This window comes from Etheostoma cragini, chromosome 22 (genome assembly GCF_013103735.1).
Source record: "Etheostoma cragini isolate CJK2018 chromosome 22, CSU_Ecrag_1.0, whole genome shotgun sequence".
NCBI lineage: Eukaryota > Metazoa > Chordata > Actinopteri > Perciformes > Percidae > Etheostoma > Etheostoma cragini.
The window spans coordinates 4,102,515-4,113,797 of record NC_048428.1 but is presented as its reverse complement, the minus strand read 5'-3'; the positions used below and the strand labels follow the sequence as shown (position 1 = coordinate 4,113,797).

General features: G+C 48.6%; 1 long non-coding RNA gene across 1 annotated transcript in view; it reads left to right on the top strand.

The window, feature by feature from the left end:
- The window catches only part of LOC117938259, an 8,835-nt gene extending 1,214 nt beyond the window's left edge, over positions 1 to 7,621 (top strand). Inside the window, exons 2-3 of the long non-coding RNA XR_004655362.1 lie at positions 6,843 to 6,849; positions 7,612 to 7,621. This is a non-coding gene — a long non-coding RNA (uncharacterized LOC117938259). The remainder of the gene's footprint in view (positions 1 to 6,842; positions 6,850 to 7,611) is intronic.
- Positions 7,622 to 11,283: the final 3,662 nt, after the last annotated feature.

The following is an 11,283-nucleotide window of genomic DNA, read 5'->3' as shown; positions in this document are numbered from 1 at the left end:
CAGAGTAGAGCTTCAGCATTGAGACTGAGCTGAGCTGTGGTTTTGTTTGTGACAGGATGACAGTTGGACTGAACACAGTCATAGATTTCCATATCTGGATGTTAGCTGGGAGTCTCGGTTTCACTTATCTGCCCGCTTCCACCAAGAAGTCACGGCACCTGCTCTTTATATTTCTCTCAGCTGTGGTCTCCATTCTCGCTTCATCCAATGCCATCATGAAGGTAACCCCATAATTGACTGCAACCACAGGTAACAAAACACAAGGGTCTGTTATGTCGATTGCAAGCAGTTGTTCATCTGATGTGCGGACCATTCCAGGTCTCACCGCTCTGGAGATGAGGGAGCGAAAGAAAAGAAGCAGACACTCCAACATTTTGAATGGATTCCTCCTGTCCTGCTGGAACAGGTTGTTGATCCTGGTGAATTCTTATAGAAAAAGCATTAAAACAGCAGGTACATTTTTTTAACAGGGTCACTGTACATCTGGTGCAGGATTTCAGCATCATGCCATCTCTGGTGGTCTTTGGTTAGCTGAAAGTGAAACTTCAGTTCATCCCACTGATTAAGTATGCGCAAACAACAATCAGGGATGGAAAGCCACCGTGTACCGGACATCTGTACAAGCATCAAAGGGATTTCACCATGATTGATGAGGCTGTAGATCTTTGCACAAGCACGGCGGCGAAGAGCACTGTGGGAAAACCACAGTGAGAATGAGAGACCAAGTATTCAAGGTTGCGTGGGAAGGTCTCTACTGCCTTGTTCACACACAGCTGTATGGAATGGCATATGCACTTGAGCAGCTGGAGATTTGTTTGTTTTTTGGAGAAGGTGAGTGTACACTGAATTCCTCTTCCCTACAATGACACTACATCCATCTGTACCTAATCCAATACACTTTTTGATGTCCATTCCAATACTCTGTAGAAAACAGGTCAGAGTGGAGGCTATAGCCTCTGCTGTTTCACCCTCCAAGTTTATCAAACCCAAAAAGGTGGACACAACTTTGTTCAGTGTCATACTGAAGTAGCGGATTACCACACACAGTTGCTTGACAGATGATATGTCTGTGCTTTCATCAATAACAAGGGAGTATTCACCACCTCCAATCTTCCTCTTATGTTCTTTAAACATACACGGAGCAATGGAATGGTTAATCAATGCTGTGCATTTTGTCCTGTGCATTTTGATGTCTTTGTCACAAGTTGAGCAAATTAACTCCCCAAGGGGATCAACTGATTTAATGGATGTGTGACAAGCTACATAGGTGGCTACCTTCAGCTCAGCTCTCTGTCTTGACTCGTTCTGTTTGGAGACTGTGAACCCAATGTCCGTAAGCCTTATTGAGGAGAACGGTGCTGCATTTTTTAAATGTTTTTCTGTGCTAGCATGCTGTACGAGGTCTACATGGTCTTACAAAACCTGCACAGTGCTTTTGAGTCGTCCCCGGCGGGTTGAATCCATTCCTTCAGTCCATTTTCTTTCTCCCAGTCTTTGTTGTATTTTTTGCCGTATTTTGCCCACTTTGTCTCGGGCATGCTCCAAAACTCTCCTAACTACAGTCCAGTCACAACCATAGACAGTTATTCACTGTCAAAGTGATGACAAAATGATTGGCAGTCAACAACAATGAACGCTAACAGAAGGTGATGATGGCTTGCTAACATCCAAATTGCGCCATAGGGAGCTTCACTTAGAGAGGAGAGGCAGAATCTCATTTCGTCTTCATTGGTCGCGAGACTTGCGACTCGCTCACATTTTCCTTTAATTCGATTTTCATTTCCTAACCAGAAAAAAACAGATTGCCCTGCTCTGCCTTTGCTTGGCTGGTACTCGTTGCCATCTGGGCCAGAGCCAATTAGATGTAGGAAAAAACTCGCTGTCTCCTGTGTGTATGGGGAAAAGGGAGGGATAAAGGGAACAGGCAAGACAAACTCCTACGTTCAAATAACAATTGCTTATCGAGCTAGGAACAAACCCAAAAAAGCAACTACACTTAAGCAACAAGCCCCAAAAAACGCGACCCGCGACTTTACAGAAAAACAAGCCCAAAGTTGCTTATAATAAGTAGAATTGGCAACACTGGACGGAAATGGGAACTTTTCTGAATGAAGGACTCAGTCCTTGGAGGAATTCGCAGGATTCTTGACATTGGAACGGTCCTTCGGCGGACGTTGATGACGGGCATCCTCCAAATTCTTGCTTTGGAGGAAGCTTCCTTGACATTGGGAAACACCCAGAGATACAGGGGAATCCTTGTCACTCAACAGAATGTTGTTTTATTGATGGTCGACAGGTCATGAGGTCAGGAACTGTTGTGTTCTAGTAAGACGAGGGTGAACTATGTTTTTAAAACATAGTAGTGTGGTCTCCATCTTCTGGGTTCAGGAGGCAGGCACCGTCTCCATATTTAAGAGTAGGCTTAAGATTTTCCTTTTTGATAAAGCTTATAGTTAGGGCATAGAATTGAATATTGTTAGGGAGTGAGGAGTTGCAGCGTCCGCCTAATTCGGCCCCCCTGCTTTTCGTCATAGTTGTCAGATCTATCTATCATATAATCAAGAATAAAATAAAACTAGAGAAAGACTTGGCATACAGCCCGATCCGGTTGGGGAGAGTTCCAGCTTGACCAGGCTCCTCTCTTTACCCTGTCTCTCCTAGTTATGCGGTAATAGTTTTAGACAGCTGGGGACTTCCTTTGACACACTGAGCTCCTCTCTCCTCTATCTTTCTATCTTTTTACATTTGTGTGCATCCATGTCCCAGAAATGCTTGTTACTAACCTAGTTCTGGGGAGTCATTCCCCGGGGTCCTTATGTTTTTTTTTCCCATGCATGTTCCCTCGGGTCATAGAGGCTCCAAAATCATGGTAGCAGCTGTCGCCATGGTCCCGCTACACGTTCTGTGATGCCATGTTCATCTTGCTACACTCTTTGGCGCCCAGCTACGTCCTGCTGTGCCTTGTAATGCCCACAGTGACCTGCTATGCCATGAACTACTACAAAGAACTGCTACAAACTACTATTTTTCCTACATTTTGTTATTTCCACTCTTCATTCTAAACCCCAACCGGCCCGTCAGACACTGCCTACCAAGAGCCTGGGTCTGTCCTAGGTTTCTACCTAAAAGGAAGTTTTTCCTCGCCATTGTCGCACAGTTGCTTGCCCTGGAGGAAACTACTAGAACTGTTGGGTCATTGTAAATTCTGGAGTGTGGTCTAGACAAACTCTAATCTGTAAAGTGTCTTGAGGTAACTCTTGTTATGAATTGATACTATAAATAAAATTGAAAATTGAAATTGGTTAGCCCTTTCGGCTTGACCATTAGTTTGAGGATGAAACCCAGATGACAGGCTAACGGTGGCGCGGATGGCAAAGCAAAATGCCTTCCATACCGCCGACGTGAATTGGGGACCACGGTCCAAAACAATGTCACAAGGTAGGCCATTGACCCGGAAAACCTCTGTAATGGGAAAATTAAATAGACAATGATTTTCTTTAAATAATTGTTCATTTATTAAGGGATTTTTTCTTGTCGGTAAATCCTTCAAATATGCCTCTGAAATATGTGTCTCCTAAAGTAACTCCTCCAAAGTTGGAGACAGGTAAAAATGTTATGACTCTGCATTTCTCCGCTGTAAGCAAGGTTGGTGCCATGAAGCATTCTACAGACTAGATAAACCTTTGATTTCTCAGACAGAAGTCATTCTTGATGCACTAGAGACAGATGCACAGGAATATAAGGAGGTGTATTACTGAATGTAGGCACCAGAACTGTTGCCACTTTGTAACTCTGTTTCATTGTGAAAGCTGTTCTCGTCATTTGATTGTTCTCTGCAGAAAACAATTAAACCCTTCCACCGAATACCTAAACTTTTAATCCAGTTTGCAGCCTGTCTTTATTTTGTTTCATCAAGGTCTCTTCTGCCACTCAAATTCCTCCCTCGCTGAACAGAAACTTCCACAACACCTCCCTCACCAAAATCCTGGCTGTCTCCTTGGCAATGGGAAGTTTAGGCAGAGGTAGGTAATGGGTGAATTTACTAAATCGGTCAACATCAGTGAGAATCTTGGTATTACCTTCAGATGGACTGAAAGTGAGAGAGAAGTTAAAACGTCCAAAGAATAGTACCCACCGGGCCCTGCCGAGGATTGAGTCATCTGGCCGACCTAACATATTCCAAGTTTTTATGGTCGGTCCAGACCACAAATAGTTTTGAGGTACCCTCCAACCAATGCCGCCACTCCTCCAATGCAAGCTTAACAGCCAGTAACTTGCGATTTCCCACGTCATAATTCTGCTGCGCAGGGGACAGACGAGACAGAAAGGCACAGGGATGGAGCTCCTCGTCCTCAGCAGAATGTTGAGACAAGATGGCACCAACCCTGACCCTTGGAAACAATGTAGAACATGAAGAACATGTTGTCGGTGTTCCAAAAGTTCTTGGAGTAGATAAGGATATCGTCCAAGTAGACAAACACAAAACGTCCAACCATGTCCCTGAGGACATCGTTAATGAGGCACTGAAACACAGCGGGCGCGTTAGTTAGTCCAAACAGCATGACCAGCCACTTGTCTCCCTCCCTGATCCGTACCAGGTGATACGCATTCCTTAGGTTAAGCTTGGTAAAAAATCACTGAGCCTTGTAGGGAATCGAAAGCAGAATTCATTAAGGGCAGAGGATGAGAGAGAAATAGCAGACTTAAGACAATTAGCATGACACCAAGTGCTCCAACTAACTATTTTGCTATCACCCCAGTTATTAGTGGGTTTATGTTTTACCAGCCATGGAAAACCCAGGACTAAAGGTATGAGAGGACAGGGCATGACGTAGAAGGAGAGCTCCTCCAAGTGATTACCAGATAGAAACATCTGAACAGGTTCGGTCTTAGTAGTAATGCGACTAATAAGTCTTTCATCCAAAGTGTTAGCTTCCATGACTTTGGGTAAAACTTCCTTAGAAAGTCCCAGATGATCCATTCGTCTGGAATCCATATAACAATTGTCAGCACAAGAGTCAATTAGGGCCTGTACCTTAATAGGTTGTCCTTTAAAAATCACCGTGGCGTGAAAAGACGCTCGAAGTTGAGGTTGGGCTAAACTAAAAGTCTGACTCGCCAGAATACTCCCCACATCTAGTGAGCACGATAGTTTCCCGACCGCTGAGGACAGGATGCCAGGTAATGGTCGGGATGTCCGCAGTACAGACAGCTATCAGTCTCTCTTCTCCTTCGCTGCTCCTGCTCAGACAAATGCTGACGACCCCTCTGCATAGGTTCAGACTCAGGAAAGACCTCCTCTCTCTTTAAAGCTGTAGTAGGGAGTTCTGAGAAAACGTGAACTTAGCCTAAAAATTTGAACAAGCACACCTTAAAGGTCCCTCCCCCTTGCTCTCTGCTGCGCTACAGCCCTCCCTCCACAGCTCCTCCCTCACAGCGGGGCCCGCCGTGAACGCGCAGGCTGTTAAGCAGGGCCACCGATGCTTTCCACATCCTCATGAACAATACAGGGGATTTATTCTTAGGAGGGTATAGTTATGTAAAACATTTGCTTATTTAAAATATTTCTATTGAAAGTTTTGTAAATCTTTTCAATAAAATGGTTCCGTGGCGCAGAAAATGGCCCTGCCGCTCTCCTCGTGCCACAGGCTCTCCAAGGCCTCGTTGCGGGACCTGTACACGCCCGCGAGGATCAGAAGCCCGAGGTAGGCTCGCAGGTCCGTGGCGTCCATCGTTTTCCACTCGCCGGCTTTGCCGTATCGCCTGCGGCCCTCGAGGTTGATTGCGGCCAGTACTGTTTTCTCTATTCGCTGCAGGACATACAGCTGGAACGCGGAGAGTATGTCGCGGATGCGCTCTGCGGCATACTCTGTGGGTCCCCGGCTCGGCGGTAGCAGAGCAGAAGCGGAAGCGCGTTGGCTGTCGCGGTCTTTTCGGCCTGGGTCTTGTTCGTCTTTGTCTCTTTTGGTGGCACAACGATACGCTCGGGGGCCAATGGGGTGATACGTGTTAGAGGACCATTGGATCTTGCCGTCTTTTGACAAAAACACTTCCTTGTCGCCATCCTCGTTGTCTCCGCCCTGGTCTTCGCTACCCTGGTCTTCGCTACCCTGGTCTTTGCTAACCTCATTGTACTCTTCGCTAACCTCATCGTAGTCCCCGTCATCACTGCCCTCTCCCTCTTCCCCCTCTTCACTCTCTTCACCCTCTTCACTCTCCTCACCCACCTCCTCTTCTTCTTCTTCTTCTTCATCCTCTACCTCTTGTTCTTGTTCTTCTTGTTCTTCATTTTCTTCATCCTCTTTGTGTGGCCTTTGTTGCCCACGTTCTCCACGTTCTCCTACTTGTTCAACTTCAACATCGTCTAGGCCTTGGTCATCGTCTTCGTCCTCTTCTATGTCGCTCTCCTCGCAGCAACGGTCCTTTGCTCGGCCCTCTTCTGACGCACACACCCCGCAGTCAGAGTCACGGCAGTGGTGGTGTATGTTGCGGCCCTCTTGTAATTTCTCTTCTTCTCGTGCGTGCACTTCGGCACGACATTGCAAGCGGGCCTGCTGACGATAACCCTATGCAACTTCAATTCAAGAGTCAAACGACGGGCCATGCTGACGTCGCACCAGTGCACAGGTCCAAAACGATACGACGTAAGATGACAACTACAAGAAGACGAGACAAATGTGTCTCCAGTTTATACTTTAAATATGTGTGTGTGTGTGTGTTATGAATTTACTTAGTGGACCGAGTGGTGTGTTGTTTCTAATCTTATTTTCCCCTTTCAAACAATACTGCAGCATGAGTCCCCACAGACCAAAGGTTGAGGTCCCAGAGACCCCAAGGGCCAGCTGTGCTGTACTAGACGGTGGCATGAATTGAAACCAACGTGGGTCCCTGAAAACTGAATGCAAAAGGTCAAATACACTGAACGTGTCCCCGTGACCCAATGGACAACACAAGGGTTATACTGTAAATCTCTCTCTCTCTCGCTCTCTCTCTCTCTCTCTCTCTCTGTGTGTGTGTGTGTGTGTGTGTGTGTGTGTGTGAGATAAATATATTTAGTAGACCGAGGTCAAGCATTCAGTGTTGTTTGAAATGTTATTTCCACCTTTCACAAGAGACAACACAAAATACAATTGCAGTCAAACGCATGACGGGTTCCAGAGACCCTAAGTACTAGGACGTGGAGATCCGTGGTCGAATGCAGGACGGATTGACAGATCTTACCGCAGTCTGCAGGCGAAGCGGGTGGGTGGAAAACCTAGAGCGATTATAGCAAAACTACACTACTATCAAGACTGTGTCAAAATCCTCCAACTTGCACGAGAATCTGGTCCGCTACAGTACAACGGCTTAACTATACTCATCTTTCCTGATTACCCACCAAGTGTGGCCCGCGAGAGGTCGGCGTTCAACAAGGTCCGTGGACTGCTGCAGGGACGAAAGGGGGTCCGCTATAGGCTTTTGCACCCAGCCCGATTTCGGATCTCGTACAACGGGACGGATAAGCAGTTTCAAGACACGATGGAAGCCATGGCGAATGTTAAGGGCAACATTCTGCCTGAATGTTGGTGTCTTAGCTTCGCTTTTTCAATTTTCTCTCTCTACTGTCAGCAGACTGTCTTTTGGTCTTGAGGACTGTTAGAAGATGTTAGCACCACTTTTCCTTTATTTCCCTATCCGATTTGAAATATTGGGGTTCTCATTTATAGCATTCGTTTCAATGTCTCACTATGGGGATACACCTCCCCACGTATTCCTCAAAAGCATTTATCTCATTACAGCAATCCTGATCGAGTGTCCGCATAACGTGGGTCCATCCCCCTTCAAATAGCTTATGCTGCAACGCTGAAACCATTCTAAAACCTCTTCTTGCTTCGAAGCATATCTCAGTCGTCCAGGCTAGCTAGCTTAACAGTCCACAGACCGGAGCCTTCCTAGCTAAACTTCTCCGTTGCCGGGTGCTAGCTGCCTCCGACACGACTCTTTGGTCTCACCACAGACTGAAGCGTTATCCGCCTAGCCATTTCACGGTGAGGCTATTTCCGCGCGTTGGCACACAAGCTACTGCTCAGTATATTTGCGCTTAGCACTCATACTAAGGAAGATGTCTTCTAACCATTGTGGTAACAAAATTTCGAGCAGGGACACACCCCAAGGTCTGCTCTTGTAGCCTCGGGCTGGAACAAGCCCGCCTGGCCGTTGAAGCCCCTGGTTCATGCCTGCTTTACTATGAAGCGCCTTCGCCAACGGCTAGCGCGCCAAGCTAGCTTGTTGGGGAAGGACCCATAGCTGCCCAACACCAATTTGCCGGCCGGCAATGAGGTGTCTGGCGCAGTACCATGCACCGGTCCAAGCTGGGGCTCACAGCTGGAGCTGGGCGCGGCGGCCACCTCGCGGAGGACATACTCGAGCTGAACTACGAGGACGAGGACTCCTCGGAGCTCCTCATATCAGAGGAGGACGAAGACGAGTTTGAAATGTTCATACCATCCGCCCAAGCTGTCAAGCCTGATGCTGTGTCTGCCTTCGGAGACGAGGATGGAAGTGTACCAGCTTCCCTCGCTCCCAGCATGGACATGAAGGACGTGTGCAAACGCGCTGCGTCCAGGCTAAACATGCCTTGGCCCGCTGTCGTGGTGGAGCCCACCAGATCATGCTATGAGGGGAAGAGATTGCCCCTGACCAAGCGGTCGGCAGAACAGCTACTTCCAGTTTTTCCTGAACTGCTGGAAGAGGTATCCTCTTCGTGGAAACACCTCCCTTTCAGCGGTAAGACCCCAATTCAGGGAGCTTCCTCCCTGAATTGGGGTCTTACCGCTTGAAGCATGTTCCACTGTCGCATCCAGACAGAATGTCAAGGGCGCAGTTAAAAAAAAATGAACAAAAAAGCAATAAGCGGCTCAGTGGCTTCACCACTCCAGCGAGAAGCCAAGGCTCCTCTCAAGATGCGGGACGCCATCGACCCCATCAGTGCACTTCACACGCATGCGCATTGTCGGCCACGGGTCACTCCCGAGTACCGCCACAAGATGGCCTCATAGCTCAGTTAATGAGGGCACAGAGTGTAGGGGACACGTTGGGGGCTGCCACTCCTCTCTCTTACAAGAGGGAGAGATGGACAGCTATCACAAATTCAGCCTGGGTACTGAGAACAATATCTCGGCGCTACAGGCTTCAATTTGCTGTTACCCCCCCTCGCTTATCAGGCATACTCTGTACACAGGCCCGGGGGGGAGTCAGCTCGCGTTCTACAGCAGGAAATTATCTCGCTGTTGGAAAGGAGAGCGACATGTGTAGTGCCTCCTGAGCTGAGTCGGAGCGTTTTTTACTCAAGGTATTTTCTGGTCCAGCAACGGGGAGGGAACGGAATTCGCCCTATCCTGGACCTGCGGGATCTGAACAAATACCTCAGAAAATACAAATTCAGGATGCTCACTCATGCGTCTTTGCTTCGTCTGGTGCGCCAGGGCGACTGGTTCACATCTGTCAATCTGAGAGACGCGTATTTCCATATTGCGATCTATCCTCCGCACAGGAAATATCTGAGGTTCACTTTTTGGGGTGTCTGTTGCGAGTACAAAGTGCTTCCCTTCGGTCTGTCTCTGAGCCCGAGGGTGTTCGTGAGGTGTACCGAAGCAGCTGTAGCCCCGTTAAGGCGGCAGGGTCTCTGTCTAGCTACATATCTAGACGGAGACCCTGCCGCCTTAACTGCAGATTGGCTTCTTTTGGCACAGTCAGAGCAGGAGTCTGTGACGCAAACGGGCATCCTCATACACCATCTGACCAGTCTGTGTTTTATAATAAAAACAGAGAAGAGTGTGCTTTCCAATGTGCAAAATATGATATTTCTGGACTCTGTGTCCTTCACAGCCCGCCTGTTGACGGAGAGGGTGAAGGTTATCAGGGCTTGTCTCGCGCATTTTCGACTATGCTTTCAGGATATGTCTGAGGTTACTGGGACTGATGGCGGCGGCTATTCTGGTGATCCCACTAGGCCGCTTTTTTATGAGGGATTTCCAGCGTTGGTTTGCCTCCCTCAGACTGGATACTGTGTGTCATATCGCACGGAGGGTAACGGTAACTGTGGAGTGCTGAATGGCGCTGCGCCGCTGGAGGTATCCGGCTTTCTTGGCGCAGGGAGTAGCCTTGGGCACTTTCCTGGCTCGGAAGGTGGTCACCACGGACGCGAGCCTTTCGGGCTGGGGGGGAACACAGGAGGGCCGTTTTGTGAGAGGCGTTTGGAGTGAGAGTCTCTGGTGCTGTCACATAAATTACCTCGAGCTCCTGTCAGTGTTTCTCGCCCTTAGGCATTTCCGGCCGCTTCTCAGCAGACATCATGTTCTGGTGAGAACGAACAACACGACAACGGTAGCCTATATAAACCGCCAGGGGGGCTTGTGTTCCCGTCAGTTACACACTCTGGCACGAAGACTGATACTGTGGCGAGCAGACACCTCCTGTCTCTGAGAGCAACACATGTCCCCGGGGCTCTAAACCACAGTCTCTGCACCCAGCCATTGTGAGGCAGGTATGGCCAAGCCGAAGTGGACCTGTTTGCATCGAAAGACAACACGCGGTGTCCGCTGTTTTTCTCAATACGCAATCCAGGCGCGCCTCTCGGCGTGGACACGCTTGCGCACGCGTGGCCGTCGGTTCTCCTGTATGCTTTCCCTCCTCTGGCTCTGATACCCCAAACTCTATCCAGGGTGAGAGAGCACCGGAGCGGGATGATTCTAATAGCTCCAAACTGTCCAGCGAAGCATTGGCTGGCGGAGATTTATCTACTCCTTTGTGGACAGCCGTGGCAACTCCAACTACGCAGGGACATGCTGTCCCAGGCGGGGGGTACAATCTTTCACCCGCACCCAGCTTGGCCCGTGAGTGGTGCAATTTAAACACAGTCGGGCTCCCACAGAGTGTGCTTAGAGTGTGCCCTGGCACTATTCAGAGTGCCAGGGCGTCTTCCACCAGATCACTTTATGACTGTAAGTGGAGGGTGTTTGAGGAGTGGTGTCTCAGGGAGGGACATGTACCTTTTCAGTGCCCTGTTGGCGCAATTTTGTCATTCTTGCAGGACTTGATTGACAAACGTAAAGCCTTCTCCACCATAAAAGTGTACCTGGCTGCCATTGCAGCTTGTCATGTAGGTTTTGATGGTAAAACAGCTAGCCAACATTCTTTGGTTTGCCGTTTTATGAAAGGAGCACAACGGCTGCTTCCTGTTTCCAAGCCGTTGGCTCCCCCATGGGACCTGGCAGTGGTGTTGGATGGGCTTGCTAGCCCCCC